Raw genomic sequence first — 17,862 nt, forward strand, 5'->3', positions numbered from 1 at the left:
GTCTAAGTGGTAGCCCCCGACCATGTCCTATTCAATCACAAATTGTCGCAATCGTTTGCACAGAAATGTGCACGCGAAATTTTCGTTTGTACATAATTAAGGGCGCCGCCAGAACAGAAAAAAATGGGGGCTGTCTAAGTGGTAGCCCCCACCATGTCCAATTCAATCACAAGTTGTCGCATTCGTTTGTGCATCGTTTGTACAGAAATGTGCAGGCGAAATGTTTGTTTGAACAAACTTAGGGGCGCCGCCAGAACGAAAACAAAGTGGGGGCTGTCTAAGTGGTAGCCCCCCCCCCATCATGTCCAATTGAATCACAAATTGTCACAATCGTTTGTACTTCGTTTGTACAGAAATGTGCAGGCAAAATGTATGTTCGTACACAATTAGGGGCGCCGCCAGAATGAAAAAAATTGGGGGCTGTCTAAGTGGTAGCCCCCGACCATGTCCTATTCAATCACAAATTGTCGCAATCGTTTGTACTTCGTTTGTACAGAAATGTGCACGCGAAATTTTCGTTTGTACATAATTAAGGGCGCCGCCAGAACAGAAAAAAATGGGGGCTGTCTAAGTGGTAGCCCCCCCACCATGTCCAATTCAATCACAAGTTGTCGCATTCGTTTGTGCATCGTTTGTACAGAAATGTGCAGGCGAAATGTTTATTTGAACAAACTTAGGGGCGCCGCCAGAACGAAAACAAAGTGGGGGCTGTCTAAGTGGTAGCCCCCCCCATCATGTCCAATTGAATCACAAATTGTCACAATCGTTTGTACTTCGTTTGTACAGAAATGTGCAGGCAAAATGTATGTTCGTACACAATTAGGGGCGCCGCTAGAACGAAAACAAAGTGGGGGACTGTCTAACTGGTAGCCCCCCACCAACATGTTCTATTCTATCACAAATTATCGCAATCGTTTGTACTTCGTGTGTACAGAAATGTGCAGGCAAAAGTTTCGTTTGTACACAATTAGGGGCGCCGACAAAACAGAAAAAAGGGGGCTGTCTAAGTGGTAGCCCCCCCCCCCACCATGTCCACCATGTCCAATTCAATCGCAAATTATCGCAATCGTTTGTACTTCGTTTGTACAGAAAGGGGCAGGCGAAATGTTTGTTTGTTCACAATTAGGGGCGCCGCCAGAACGAAAACTAAGTGGGGTGCTTTCTAAGTAATACCTCCCCACCATGTCCAATTGAATCACAAATTGTCGGAATCGTTTGTACTTCGTTTGTACAGAAACGAGCAGGCGAAATGTTTGTTTGTACACAATTAGGGGCGCCGCCAGTACGAAAACTAAGTGGGGCTGTCTAAGTGGTAGCCCCCGACCATGTCCAATTCAATCACAAATTGTCGCAATCGTTTGTACGTCGTTTTTACAGAAATATTCAGGCAAAATTTTCGTTTGTACACAATTAGGGGCGCCGCCAGAACGAAAACAAACTGGGGGCTCTCTAAGTGGTAGCTTCCCACCAACATGTCCAATTGAATCACAAATTTTCGTAATCGTTTGTACATCGTTTGTACAGAAATATGCATGCGTAATTTTCGTTTGTACACAATTAATGGCGCCGCCAGAACGAAAACAAAGTGGGGCTGTCTAAATGGTAGCCCCCACCATATCCAATTCAATCACAAATTATATCAATCGCTTGTACATCATTTCCACAGAAATGTGCAGGCGAAATTTTCGTTTGTACTCTATTAGGGGCGCCGCCAGAACGAAAACAATGTGAGGGTTTGTATAAATGGTAGAAGCATTAAAAAAATGTGTCACATTTATGGAGTATTTTTCTAACAGGACTTTGTTCACACTATTGTGTGGTTTGGTTTGTTCACACTATTGTGTGATTCACTATATTGATCTTATCCTAACGATGATGGAATTAAATGTTTTTTTTTGTTTTGTTTTTGTTTTTTTATATTTATATTTATACTTACAATCATTATTGCTGAGTTAGTTTTTCACTCCTCGGCTCTTATTATTAAACTTATTCATTATTTCTTACGTGAACTGAATCCTTATGAGAAAAATGTATTTTTTTCTTTCTATCTTGCGCAGAAATCGTTATTCTCATCTCGTACAGGAAATTGATAAGTGGAAGATATAACAAATCCACAAAGTAGACTGTTAAAGGGAAAATTATAACACAGTATTTTGTTTTATATGATCATCTTCATTAAACTCATTTTGCAGAAACTATAGAATGCATGGTGAAGTATTTTGGTGCATTCAGCATTCTGATTTACGAGTAGAGTTGCTAACTGGCCGGTATTTGCTGTAATTTTGATTAAGGCCGGTGACCGGTACAAACTTCTTATTAGACCCCTTCTGACCGGTATTTTGGAATCTGCAATCCAGAATATAACATTGAACATCGAAATTTTTCAACAGTGCCTTTACAAACACAAATTTCCGTTGTATTATACATTATCGATATTTTTTTTAACGTATGGCAGTTTTTTTTTTATTTATTTAACATAACAAATTTGATAACACTTTTATTTTATTGTAAAAGAATTTTATTCATTTATTGAGAGTAGAAAATGACTTTTTAAAGCAATTTCCTTTGTTTGAAGTGAAGTTTATAGAATAAATTTCATTTTATGAATCAACTATTGTTACATAAAGATTAATATCCAGTATTATTCATCTGTTTCGATAATTTTAAACAAGTGGCAATTGCTGGTAAATACAATAACGATCAACACAGTCTTCAGTTTCTCATTTGTACAGAGAATTTTGAGGGTGTGCCGGTAATTTTGTTTTCCTGAGTTGGCAACCTATTTACGAGGTTTTGTTTCAACTCTGCTACGTAGTGGCTCCGTACTGACACTCCGCATGCAAATAAGTATGTAAGGCTACCATACGCCCCGGTTTCTTAAAATTTGTCCCGGTGTGCAGAAATTTTCCTTCTTGTCCTGTTTTTTTCTTTATTATTATTATTAATTACATATCAAAATTTCTGAAAAGATAATAAAATCGACTTATTTCTTTTGCTTTCAATTCCGACAATACTATAGGAACAATTTCATTCTAATCTTTATTATTATTGCAATCGCTGCTTCCCCGGATATAACATGCAATGTTTAAATCCTCCTAAGTAGCACTCTTATCACTAAAAGTAAGAATGTATACCCCGAGGTGGCAACAAATTCTTGTGACGTTGCAGACCAGCCCCGAAAACACATTTTTTTTCTGCTTCAGAAAAACAATTATGCAAATTGCTTTCTTTTAGTTCGCATTTTAGGTTAACAACAATAAATTAGCCTATTGAAATTTTGAAACAACTTCATAAATCTGGATATTTTTCTTTATAGACATGTAGAGCATGTAAAGGTGGTATGCGTAATAATATTGAAAATATAATTTTTGCCTAAATATTGTATGTTCACTGATTGCGTTTATATTGTATAACAGCTTCTAGCTTCTATAATAATTTTTAGCACTGTTGATTAAGTATGGACAGTGGCGTATTTACGATATTGTTTCGGGAGGGGCTTTGCTAACTTCCGGGGGTGCTTTGCCTGAAAATATGAAAATTCTGCAAGATATTTCATATACTTTACTATAGTAAGTAAGATTTCGGTGGGGGGCTTGAGCCCGAAAGCCCTCCCCCTAAATACGCCACTGAGTATGGACTATATTAATACATTATTTTAAGTTGTATAACTAGTGCGATACTGTAGTAAAATTCGAAAGATAAAATTAATACAAAATGCAATATTTATTACTAATTTGTAAGATGTCCCGTTTTTTCTGTTTTCAAAAAGTATGGTAGCCTTAAAGTATGCTAAACCATACAAAATAAATTGTACTGTAAATAGTACCCCTCTGATAGTGCTCTCAAACGGGTCGGGTTACGGGTCGGGTTGTCGGTTCGGCTCAGTCGGGTTAGCTCGTGTCGGGTCACTCGGGTCGGGTCGTCACATTCTTCACTTATTTTCTATACGGAATACTATAAAGAGCTTTGTTGTGGAATTCAATTCGAAGTTGGTGAATGAATGATAAATGTGACTAATTGAAGGTGAAATAGTAATAAAATTTTAATTTTACCCTATATTAACTAATTGGTATTGTAATTGTAATTAATATTACTACTGACGTTTTTCCTTTCTGCGTTTCTATGTCAAGTTAAATGTCACATTAAGTGAAATTGAAAGGAAATATCTAGTTAACGTCCCACGTTATGCACCAACGCTAAGAGAGACAGTGATGATGAGAAATAATTGAAGTGGTTGAATGAAGAAAGTGGGACACATGCACATGGGGTTTGTCCACCAGAAAACTTACTTGGTACGAGCTGGAATCAATACCCATGGACCTTCGGATCAAACATCTGCCTTTGGGCAGGACACATTATTATTATTATTATTATTATTATTATTATTATTATTATTATTATTATTATTATTATTATTATTATTATTATTATTATTATTATTATAACTTTAAGAGTGCCCAAGAAAGTTCCGCCGCCTTTTCACCAACACCTTCGAACATTGGTATGTAACCTAAGACGTACCTGGAATATCAAAAATCGTCTCCATCAGCCTCGACGACCTTCTGAAAACGTTCTGGAAGGCCATGGATTCCATCGCAGTCGAACTTGGTGGGACGTGAAGTGAAGAAGATATCAAGTGCATATTGAACCTCTACTAGCTGTTTGAATTGGCGTTCTCTAAGGTGATTGTCCAAGGAATGAAACAGGTGGTAATCGGACGGTACAATGTCCGTGGAGTATGGCGGATCCAATAGTGTTTTCCATCCAAGGCGTAGAATGATGTACTGGGTCATTTTAGCCACGTGGGGCTTAGCGTTGCCTTGTAACAAGAGGACCCCTTTGCGATTCAGAACTGCTGGATCCAAACAGTACACAGTGACAGTACACAGTTGCATTGATGATCTGACCAGCTGGTAGCAGTTCCCGATGGACGATACCTCGAGCAGTCCACAAAATGCACAGGAGAACCTTATTCTGGCGTGGTGCTGGCTTGGGCTGTTTTTGAACCGGTTCATGGGATGCTAACCAACAATGACGGCGCCGTGGAGCTTCGTACAAGACCCACTTTCCATCACATGTCAACACCCTGTTCAGAAATTGCTCCTTCCTCAGACGAGACACCAAAGAAACACAGGTGTCTGCTCGCGTTGCTTTCTGGCTCCAAGTCAAATCATGTAGGACCTATCAACCCAACTTGCAGTGCTTCCCAAGTTGATGGTGGTGGTGCAGAATGGTTTCTACACTTACACTGAAAGGTAGTACCAGTTCCTCACATGTCTGTCTTCGCCTCAATTGCTGCCCGAAGATCTTTATTTTGAACATCTGTTTGTCTTCCGGCACGTGGTGCGTCTTCGAGTGTGTCGTCACCGTCCTTAAACCGTCATACCACTGCACTCTCCGCGTAGTCACGACACCCTCACCAAAGGCCTGTCATATCTTCCGCTCCGCGGAGCAGCAATTTGAACTCGTACAGCAAACAAGCCCTTATGACGCTCTGTGAAGGCCCCATGTTCACTCAGTCCTTACGCACGTTCACGGTGCATCTGAACAGCCACAACCAAGTAGTATGTTGGATATACTCACTAGTGTTGCTCACGAGACCTGGTTTGGGGCATTCTCGTTTCGAAAATGTGTCGTGAAGGTAGTCTCGTCTGGAAAAGTGCATATGTTTCTATTGAAAGAGCTCTGTCTCATCTCGTACCCTTTCATGAAAATTCTGTCTCGTCTCGTCTCGTCCAACAACTGACCTTCACCTTATATCCATTCGCATTCAACTCACGGTGTGAGGGCCAATTGAACACAGACCTCCACAAAGAGACAGAACTTTCTTGGTCACCTTCAGATTATTATTATTATTATTGCTGGAGTAGTGATTTGACTTTCTCCGCAATAAAATACTTGCTAATTTTATATAACGTTGCAAATATCTTCTAGATAAATTAATCAAGAAAAAATAAAAGGTAATTCCCTACAGAATGATATTTCAGTGCAATTAGTTCCTTATGATTCTATCAGACAGCAACGCTGTTTTTAAATAGAAAAATCGGAATGTTAACGTGATGAAATTGTTGTTTGTTACACAGCAAAAAATATTAAAAGAAGTTGTATATACATTCCTTACTAGAAAATAATGTTGTCTTCAGAACTTTTATTCTTTTAGCCTTCAGAACTTGTCTTCAGAACTCAGTCAAATTTTATTTTGACTTTTGAACTTGATTGCCTAAATTTTAACCTTGGAAATTTGGATGTGGAGTAAAATAAAGAAGGTTAGCAGGGTAGAGAGGAAAACGAATAAGGAAATGCTGAAAAAATGCAAGAGACGAGAGCAATATTAGACGATATAAGGAAGCGAAAAATGGACGGATCACAAGTTTTGATCTTGCTAAGGGATTGCATTCTGAGGGATGTAGTAAAGGGGGTGATATCAGGAGAGCGAGAGTGTGTAAGAAGGTTGGAATTGATAGATTGTAATAAGGAGGGTGGTACTTTATGTTGGGTTGCGAGGCAGATATTAGCGGGAAATCGCAAAAATGGAAGCTTCTTACCTAATTCACGGAAACTGGCCTGTTTATTAATGGGAGAACACTGAGGAGGAGGAGGAGGATAATTATACTACAAGTAAAAAAAGCCGAAACAATGGTTTATGCATAAGAATTCGTCAGCATTTTTTTTCTGGTGGCAGTTTTGTAAAGTTCTAGCTCTCTCAAACTGGTTAGATTGTAAGTTCAAGTCACTCGGGTCGGTTGTCGGGTTAAGTCACCTCGGGTTGGTTCACTCGGGTCACTTTGGGTCGGGCCAATCGGGTCAGCTCGGGTCGGGTCAGTCAATTTGGGTCACGGGTGGGGTCGGGTCGGTCTTCAACACATATAATTTCCACGAAAATTACAATATACCACGGTTTATACCTCATTGGACTTCCAATAAAACGTTTTCAATGATGTGTACACCATGTCACCATTTTTGTATGAGGGAATGTCTAGAGGGATTTTGTGGGAATTTGATGGAGTGTAGATTCCTGTGTGTGTGTGTGTGTGTGTGTGTGTGTGTGTGTGTGTGTGTGTGTGTGTGTGTGTGTATGTATGTGTGTGATACCTTACAGGATACAAGATGTCGAGGAAGTGTGTAAATAAACCGGACAATTTCTGTTATGTATGTGGGGAGCTGATATTTAAATCACAACGTCGATGTTTTACTCCACTTGTGAGGAAGTGTTATCAGTTATATTTTGGTTGCTGTGTAGGAGACCAGGATAAGAACTGGGTTCCTCACTACATTTGTTGTACTTGCGTGAAACGTCTGACTGGGTGGGCAAATGGTGGACGAAACATGTACTTCGCAGTACCGATGATCTGGAGGGAACCAAAAGATCATTCTTCAGACTGCTACTTTTGTATGACACAGATAAAAGAAATAAGCAGTAAATCTAACCACACAGTACAGTACCCTAATTTGCATCAGCAATTAGGCCAGTTCCACACAGTGCAGAATTACCTGTACCGGTACCTCCTCCTCATCTTACGGTAAATGAGGATTACGTACTTGAGGCAACTATTGAAGTTCCAAATGAAGATGATGATCCTACTTATGTACGAAGCACATCTACATTGGATTCCCATCTGATAACTCCGGGTGAACTAAATGACCTCATACGGGATTTAAAACTCTCCAATACACAGACAGAACTTCTTGATTCTAAACTTAAGGCTGGAATCTGCTCCATCGTGACACTAAAGTGTGTATTTTTCGAAACCTTCATACAGAGTTTCAAAACTACTATTCTCAAGAAAATGATTTAGTGTATTGTAATAATGTCTGTGCTGTGATGGATAGACTTGGACATGCACATATAAGTACAGAGTGGAGATTGCTTATTGACTCTTTGAAAACTAGTTTTAAGGCTGTCCTTTTGCACAATAGCAACAAATTTCCTTCAGTGCCTTTGGCTTATGCAACTAATATGAAGGAAACCTATGAAAACATCGAAATAGTGTTAGAAAAAATTCAGTATGAGAAATACAAGTGGACCGTTTGCTGTGATTTACAAGTCATTTCTTTGTTAATGGGTTTGCAGCTTGGTTATACGAAATATTGTTGTTTCCTCTGCGAATGGGACAGCAGGAACAAAGCGGAACATTACATCAAGAAGGAATGGCCAACGCATGTATTAACTCCTGGACAGAAGAATGCTGTTTATTCCTCACTGGTGAGCCCTGATTAGATAATTCTACCTCCTCTTCACATAAAGTTGGGGCTCTTCAAAAACTTTGTTAGGACAATGGACAAAAGTAATGCAGGATCTTGTTACCTCAAGGAAAAAATTCCTCGGGTTAGTGACGCTAGGGATTTTTGTAGACCCCCAAATAAGATGTTTGATTCGTGACCAAAAATTTGAGGATCTCTTAACTCTGGTTGAGAAAGCAGCTTGGTGTCCATTTAAATGTTTAACAGAGATTTTTTTAGGAAACAAGAAAGCCCCAAATTACCGTGAAATTGTGAGTGATTTCCGGCAATCATTCAATGAAATGGGTTGCAACATGTCCCTTAAAGTTCACTTTCTAGACTCCCACCTGCATTTCTTTCCTGAAAAGCTTGGTGCTGTTAGTGATGATTATGGGGAACATTTTCATCAGGACATTTCCTCCATGGAGAAGAGGTACCAGTGACAGTGTAGTTCAAAAATGCTAGCTGATTACTGTTGGACACTTAAGAGATGTTCTAGAAACCAAACACAGAAGAAAGTCGACAACTAAAACATATTAGTTGAGGTAAGTAAGTGTCCATTTATTAAGAAGATACCACTCACTTCTTTTGTATTATTTATTAAGTAGATATAAAATGGTGACACGGTGTATACATCATTGAAAATATGTTTTATTTCAAATCCAATAAGATATAAACCGTGCTTATATTGTAATTTTCGTGGAAGTTATATGTGATTTTGTCTGCACTAATGAATATTGTAAAATGAACAGTACACATAGCATATTTTTTATATAAATATGTTTATTTCTCTAGATAGAATAATGCTATTCTTATGAAACTTAGAGGGCTTACTAAGTATAAATCAGGCTAACATACAATATAATTTGTGCGTTTATATACCTAAGGTACCCAAGCTACAAGTATGAAAATGGTTTTAAAAAAAGAAAAAAAGAAAAAGAACAGAAATTTGAGGGGAAATTTTCCGAAAACACCTCTGTCACGGGAAAACTGAGGGTGATGGAGAAAAACTGATTGCAGATTCGAATTCTACGTGAAAAGTTCTATTAGAATCAGGCATTTTCTTCCGTGTGCCAGAGAAAAAGAATTTTTTTTCAACTAGTGCAATAGGAACCATTTTCAAACTCATCAACCGTTATCCAAACCGGTTAATGTTGATCGCAGATATTAAAAATACTCACATCCGTATATTATTTAATACAAACGAAAATTTTACCTGCACATTTCTGCACAAACGATGTATAAACGATCGCGACAATTTGTGGTTCAATCGAACACAACTGGTGGGGCTAGCACTTAGACAACTCCCCTTTTTTTTCGTTCTGTCCACGCATCTGATAGCTTAGAAAAAAATTTCGCCTGCGCATTACTGCTCAAACGATGTGCAAACAATTGAGATGATTTTCTTTTGAATGGGACGTAGGGGATGCTACCAATTAGGTAGCCTATACTTTGTTATCGTTTTGGCGCGCCCGCAATTGTGTACAAACGAAAATTTCGCCTGCAAATTTCTGTACAAAACCGTAACAAACAAGTGCGACAGTTTGTGGTTGAATTCGACATGGTGGGAGGCCTATCAATTAGAGAGCCCATAGTTTGTTATCGTTTTGGCGGGGCCACATTTATGTGCAAACGAAAATTTCAGCTGCACATTTATGTACAAAGGCGTACAAACAAGTGCGACAGTTTGTGGTTGAATTGAACACGGTGGGAGGGCTAACATTTAGACAGCCCCCCACTTTGTTTTCGTTCTGGCGGCGCCCCTAATTGTGTACAAACGAAAATCTCGCCTGCACATTTCTTTATAACTATATTCAAACGATTGCGACAATTTGTGATTCAATTGCACATGGTGGGAGGGCTACCATTTAGACAGACCCCCCCCTTTGTTTTCGTTCTGAGGTCGCCCCTAATTGTGTACAAACGAAAATTTTGCTTGCATATTTCTGTACAAACGATGTACAAACGATTGCGACAATTTGTAATTGAATTGAACATGGTGATTGGGCTATCACTTAGAAAGCCCCCCACTTAGTTTTCGCCCTGGCGGCGCCCCTAATTATGTACAAACAAAAATTTTGCATGCACATTTCTGTACAAACGATGTAGAAACGATTGCGACAATTTGTGACTGAATTGGACATGGTGGGGGGCTATCACTTAAACAGCCCCCATTTTTTTCTGTTCTGGCGGCGCCCTTAATTATGTACAAACGAAAATTTCGCGTGCACATTTCTGTACAAACGAAGTACAAACTATTGCGACAATTTGTGATTGAATAGGACATGGTCGGGGGCTACCACTTAGACAGCCCCCAATTTTTTTCGTTCTGGCGGCGCCCCTAATTGCGTGCGAACATACATTTCGCCTGCACATTTCTGTACAAACGAAGTACAAACTATTGCGACAATTTGTGATTCAACTGGACATGGTGGGAGGGGCTACCATTTGGACAGCCCCCACTTTGGTTTCGTTCTGACGGCGCCCCTGATTGTGTACAAACGAAAATTTCGCCTTCACATTTCTGTAGAAACGATGTACAAATGATTGCGACAATTTGTGCTTGAATAGGACTTGTTGGTGGGGGGCTACCATTTAGACAGCCCCCACTTTGTTTTCGTTCTGACGGCGCCCCTAATTGTGTACAAACGAAAATTTCGCCTTCACATTTCTGTAGAGACGATGTACAAATGATTGCGACAATTTGTGCTTGAATAGGGCATGTTGTTGGGGGGCTACCATTTAGACAGCCCCCACTTTGTTTTCGTTCTGACGGCGCCCTTAATTGTGTACAAACGAAAATTTCGCCTGCACATTTGTGTGCAAACGATTGAGACCATTTCCGATTGAGTCTGATAAGGGGGGGGGGCTGTCTAAATAGACGTCTTCTTTTCACCTCTACTGTAATTAAATTCTTCCTCGAGAAAATCTGTAATCAACACTGTCAGTAGCTACGTCCTCGACTAATATACCTTAACAAGTACAGCTTTATTTTCGTATATTTTTCAACAGTTAACCAATTTAAAACTATCGCAAACAAGAATATGTAGTCAACTTCTTAAATACCTCGCTCGCCGAAACCCGTTCAGCGCGTGCAACAAGCAAAAACAACATGTTTGGCGTCTCACAAATGGAAAAGGGGGAAAAAAGAGAAGGAAAAGCAGCACGGCAGTGCCTTATCGCAGTCAGAGCTGACAACATAGTTTCGGTCGTCACTAACGCGAATAGACCTACTAGCGGTGTACAAGAGTTATACAGTTACAATATACGTCGTGCCGCAGTAGCGCTACAGGCGGAATGTGCACGAACTACAAATGAATATGTTCCCTTACAAGCATCAGTCACTGTTGCACCCTCTTTACATTCTACACATCCTTTTTTCTCCCACTTTTTGACCTTGACAAGCAGAAGTACCAGGCTTTCCGAGTTCACAACCATAAACTGTTTGTGTACAGAGTACGTTTTCAGTTCTTCGAATGACTGTGCGCGCGAAGAACAAGGGTGATGATCGGGCTACCGTATACGGAAGTCAGTAACACCCGGTTGCAATAATAAATGTAAAATACAAATATAGAGCCTTGACAATGCCGTGAGGATGAATATATATATATATATATATATATATATATATATATATATATATATATATATATATATATATATATATATATATATACATCCGCGAATTCAGGATACGATCAAGGAAGAGGCTAAACTATGATTTGCCGTTTTATGCAATGCAAATAAAGTAGATTGAGGCCCATTTTATCCAGTGTATGCCTGAGCGTCAAGGAGGAGGGGGGGCTATAACCCCAAAAGTGGATGATCGTAAGTTAGTTCCGCAAAGTAGAGTGATAACTTTGCACTTGACGTTCAATGAAATCCCAAATGTGTTCAACTGGATAAAATAGGTGGGATTGAAGGTCATTGCAATAATTCACTATTGTGCCTCGAAGTTCTGCAGTACAACATTGTCCTTGTAAGAGGAAACCTTGCCCTGCTGAAATATATCATTTCAAGGAGAAAATATGAATGACGTGATTGGATGTACATGATCAGCAATGTCGTGCCAATAGCTACGATCTGTCGTGGTGCCCATCACACTTACTATTGAGGCCATACGTGTTCGTTTGCAGGTTTCTCAAATCATAACGAAGCCACCATCGGCCTGGAGTCATCCCACTGTGCATGTTTCCAGCGACTGTTTTGGAAGGGAAATAATTCTGACTAGGTCGTCAACATAGTCCTTGATTCATATGATCATGCAGCATTACACTATTGTTGGGCAGTCTATTCCAGTCGAAATTGACAATGCTCTGAGGTTAACAATGATACATATGTGGAACGTCGACTGCAGAGATTAATACCTATTAGTATATGGTAAACTCTGCGCTCAGACAAACTCATGCTTTGTCCACTGCTAAAGTTTGCTGCTAATTGTGCCACAGTTTGGGCTGTATCATGTTTTAACAATCTCGACAGTCTACGTCATATGCCATTTTTAATGAGGTGCTGCCGACCCAGTTTTTGTCGTTTTTATTCTGGTTTCACCGCCGCTTTAAAAAAAAAAAAACTTTGGAGGACTAACCACGACACTCGCAAACACCTGACAAGCAGTGGCGAAGGGTGGTAAGAGGCCCTGAGGCCCGGCCTACCCATTTACTTTCAGAAATTATAATTTATAATTAATTCATTTTCCTTGCACAGAATGCATTATATTTTCTAAGTTGAAAAAAATTGTTCAATAAAAAAATCGTAGTTGACACCACTGCTGGGAGGCTCACCGAGCAGTGTCTCAGGCGGCAGTAGAACTACCGCCAAGCTACTCAGAAAATCCCGCGAGAGAACGTGTTGGTAATAACCTGCGAAGCGTAGAGTCACAGCCTTCTATATACCATATAGAAGGCTGTGGTAGAGTACAATAATCACTCTACGCTGCGAAGGAGACCGGCCTCAGCGCTTATCGACTTTCGTTCTCTCGAGACCTTCGATTTCGATTCGATACATAAAACAAATAAAGAGCAAGATAACGTGGGCTCCATTCCGTTCCAACTTTACTTAATTTTGCGGACTCGAATGCAACGCCAAACCTGGAACAAGTAATTCTCAAGGCGCTACACCTATTATCGCAACCTAATGCCCCTTTATTCCGTTGCGTTGGCGCAAACCCGTACAATATCAGACTCATTGAGTTCATTAGAAAGAGTGTGTTTTTGAGATATTGTGAGTGATATTTTTCTTACATTTGCAAAAGTGAATGAGAGAAAATGTCAGTAAGTGGATAATATGAATATACGTAATATAATTCCTATTAAAGAATCTTCTATGTCAGTGGTCTTTTGAAAATTAATGTGTTATTAAGGAACGAAGACCAACGTTTGTGTTGAAAATAGAACAAACAGAGGGCAAGAGAGTTCTGCATGCAAAATATTTAAGTCTGATTCTGTTTTTAAAGGGGAATTAAGTGACACACAAAATATCTTGATTGAATGCTTGTCATATGTTTTGAACAATATAATTAAAGACAAAATTTTACAAGCAGAGTTTGTTTCAGTACATGCAGACTAAACAGCATAAGTTTCTTGTGAAGCGCAGATTATATGATAGTCAATCTTCCCCACCCGATCACGCCAATTAAAACAATTAAATTGCATTATGACGAATTAAAATCATCTATGAGTCACATACGTCAATTTTATTATGAAAATTGAGATCCGGATCGAATAAGTGCTGTCGATGAACTACAATTGCATTAAATTTATGTGAATTCGTCTTCTTGTATTTCTGTAGTAAAATATTTATATCTATTTCATTTTATTATTATTATTATTATTATTATTATTATTATTATTATTAGTAGTAGTAGTAGTAGTAGTAGTAGTAGTAGTAGTAGTAGTACTAGTAGTAGTGGTAGTAGTAGTAGAACATTGGGCCTACCCTCTTGAAACTATCACCCTTCGCCACTGCTGACAAGTTAATAAACTTGGGTTGAAACTTCATATAGACTGTCGAAGGGACAAATTAAGATGGGCTAGTGCGAAAAGTCTATATGTCTCCACTCAGCACGCCAGCGATGTCGTTTATTTGCAAATTAAAGTTTGAGGCGTTTGTAGTTGCTGGTCGATGGTAACCGCATCAGTGCCATTAGCTCACCAACAGCAGATGCCATCGAATCGCTGACTCACACCAATGCATGACCATTACAGCGCTCCAGTGCCCAGCCAACACTGTGAACAAAGCTGTACGGTTCGTTACGGTCATCCGAACAAAGTTGCCGTTACCACGTGTTGTGACTGCGTTGCGTGGTTCATTACCCACGACCCTATTCTATCTAATATTTCCACACATGCATTTCTGTTGTAACAACATGCCGTGCGAGCCGAAATGTCACAATATGATATGTCCATTTCTCGGAGACCAATCATTCTCCCACGTTTAAACGTACTCATATGGTGATAGTGGAAATTCTGTGGGAACACATGGTCAGAAAGACATAAAAGCATTTTCAGGTCAGCCATCCTGAGTGAGGCTTTTCCTGAGTTTTCCTTATTCACACCTGGCAAAATGTCGGGATGGTAAATAAGACAAAAAAGCACCAACTCCCTTCCTTCCTTCCGCAATTCCTTGGACAATGTGATCGTCTGGGAATGTCATCCTTCATACGTGACGTGCTAAAAGTGACACCCATAGCGAAAGCCCAAATATATTATTCCTTGTTTCCTTCTCATAATCGCTCTAGATGTCTATTGCAAAAAAGAAAGAAAGAAAGAAAAGAAAAAAAGAAAAGAAAGAAAGAAAGAAAGAAAGATTTAAAAAAAATACTTACGTTCAAATGATATCTTGTGGAGTAACGTACAGACTAATAATACAATCTTAGAAGGCAGAGTTTTGTGATACTAGATGTGATACAAAATAGCAATAATGTGAGAGGTAACTGAAGAGAGTCGAGAAAACCCAGCGGCACGATGTTGTCCACCACAAATTCTCATGGCCTCGACCGTGTGCGTGAGTTTTCTCGTGGTTCTTCTGTATCTGTCCCCGCTTCATTCTCATCATCACCGTCTCATTTAGCCTACACGACATAACGGTGTGGCGTAAAACTAAAATGTTTTAATTCATACTAATTTGATATATGCTGGAACCCAAACGGGGGACCTTCGTAACAAGAGAGACTATTCTTCCACTGACCCACGTGCCTTCAATTATTGCCTTGTATTACTACTCTATCTTGAACATAACTATTAACACATGCACATGTAAAGAATATTGTGAGATATGAAATAATAAATACTAGCTGGACCTGCATTTTCTACACAGCACATCATTCACATATAAGCATGAGTCTCCTTGTCATTCTTCTCGGCATCTGTTCATGTCCCTTTCCAGACCCAAGCGAAAGACGTCTTGATAAAAATCGGCAAGGAGTACGATAACGGGGATATTATATTTTTTCGATTATTTTTTTTTTACAATGTCTCGCACCGTTTGCAAGATTTGAGTGTCTAATGCATGTATGATCAGAGTTTTCTTTCTTCTTGCATGCATTATGTAATAAGCAAACTCATTACACACACAACCAATTATAATATCAGTGATGTATGGTATTCGTTGGGCAAAACACTCCAAACAATAAAGATTCATGTTAGCCTAGAGAAATAGCTATTCTTCGTTTTTCATTATACTTGACTATGAAACAAAGAACTGAAAGATATAAATCTATGTATACAACTATGTTGTGTTGGAATGTGTAACTCATAAGGTATCATGCTCTTTTTTTTTTAAAAAAAAAAAAGATCAACACTTTCTGTGTACGACTTAAAAAATGTAATAAACAAATAATGGTCACTTTTTAAATATTGAATTAGAACTGGACAACCTTCACAAAATTTTGACTTGACCAGCAAAAACAGAACCTTTCCAGTGCATGTGGTTTCCGGGATCTCATTGTCGAAAGGATTGGAGACAAACATATAAAATTTTCTTTGGACACAAACGTATCAACCTATCATTTTAATATATAGGTTAGCTGAACTTGCGCTGCCTACTCAGCGCATCGTTCTGTTATGACCATGAATGCCCTTCCAAATGTGCATGTCTCCTTACCCACACAAGTAAAGGATAGGAAATTCACAAAGGAAGTGAATCGCCATGTACAGTTGCTGAAGTGAGTTTGTAGCAAATTTGTAGAAGTATCAAGTGGATTTTCTTTAATAAATCAATATCCGTCCCAGCACACCTCGTTGCATCTCTTGAGGTCTTTGAAGTTGCCATCATGTAATAGATTTTGCAATTCAGATTTAAGCAAAGCGCCTGCAATGTTTGTCAACCCTCCATACATAACTTATCTACTAGTTGCCTAACGCCGTAGTTTCGGCCTACAACAATATTAATTTTACGGTCTCAGAACGTCCCTTAAATGTTGAGTACAACAATAACGACACGGTTTTTGAAAATTTGAAAGAGAACTGGACAATCTACACAAAATTTGGAATCGATCAGTGAATACGACACATTTCTAGCACTTGTGGTTTTCGAGATCTCATTGTCGAAAGGATTGCTGACAAGAATATAAATCTAGCATTTTAATATATAGACTAGCTGAACCTGCGCTCTCTACACAGCGCATCATTCGCATATGAGCATACATCTCCTTATCATTCCTTACGATATCTGTACATGTCCCGTTACAGACACAAGTGAAAGACGTCTTAATTAAGAAAAGGCAAGGGGTATCATAAAGGGGAGACTTTTTCTCTATTATTTTCTCTCAATATCTCGCACCGTTTGCAAGATTTGAGCCTGCTTCCGGTTGGAGTTTCTAATTCATCTATGACCAGTGTTTTCTTTCTTCTTGCATGCAGTATGTAATAAGAAAACACATTACATACACAATTAATTATAATGTCAGTTATATATGGTGTTCATTGGGCAAAACACTCCCCCCCCAAAAAAAAAGGTTCATCTTAGACTGGAGAAATGGTTATCCTTCCTTTTCCATTATTATTTGGCAATTAAACAAACGCCTGAGACATACGGAACCTCTATATAGAACAGTGTGGTGTTGGAATGTATAATGCTTAGGATGTGATTTTTTTAAAATTTCAACACTTCCGATGCACCCGTAAAAATGTAATAAAGAAATAGTGTCCATGTTTTTTTTTTTTAAATATTCAATTAGAACTGGACAATCTACATGAAATTTGCAATCGGTCAGTGAAAACGTCATTTTTCTAGAGCCTGTAGTTTCCGAGATCTCATTGTCGAAAGGATTGGCCACAAACATATAAACGTAGTTTAAAAGAGCTCCAAAGGTGGCCGCACAATTCATTTGCATTTATTTCGGAGAAGGCTTATTAAAGGCAAAGGCCTTTGAACAATAATTTAAAAGGATGAACTTTGTGAAAAATGTTTCTTTAAGCAATTTATTTAAAGTACACTCTTTTATAAATATTTGTCTTTGTTATAAACGTGAAATCACAAATAACCGTAAATCAAAGGTTTGAAAGCTAAGGTTATAGGTTAGAGCTCGGTCGCTGTTAACACCTTACTTACAACCGAGTGAAACTCATAGTCTTCCCGACAATAATCCTCTCACCGCTCCTATCTCTACTGACGATATTTCGTCTGTCGTGAATCGCAAGC

This window comes from Thermobia domestica, chromosome 6 (assembly GCF_964235325.1).
Source record: "Thermobia domestica chromosome 6, izTheDome1.hap1.1, whole genome shotgun sequence".
Classification (NCBI taxonomy): domain Eukaryota; kingdom Metazoa; phylum Arthropoda; class Insecta; order Zygentoma; family Lepismatidae; genus Thermobia; species Thermobia domestica.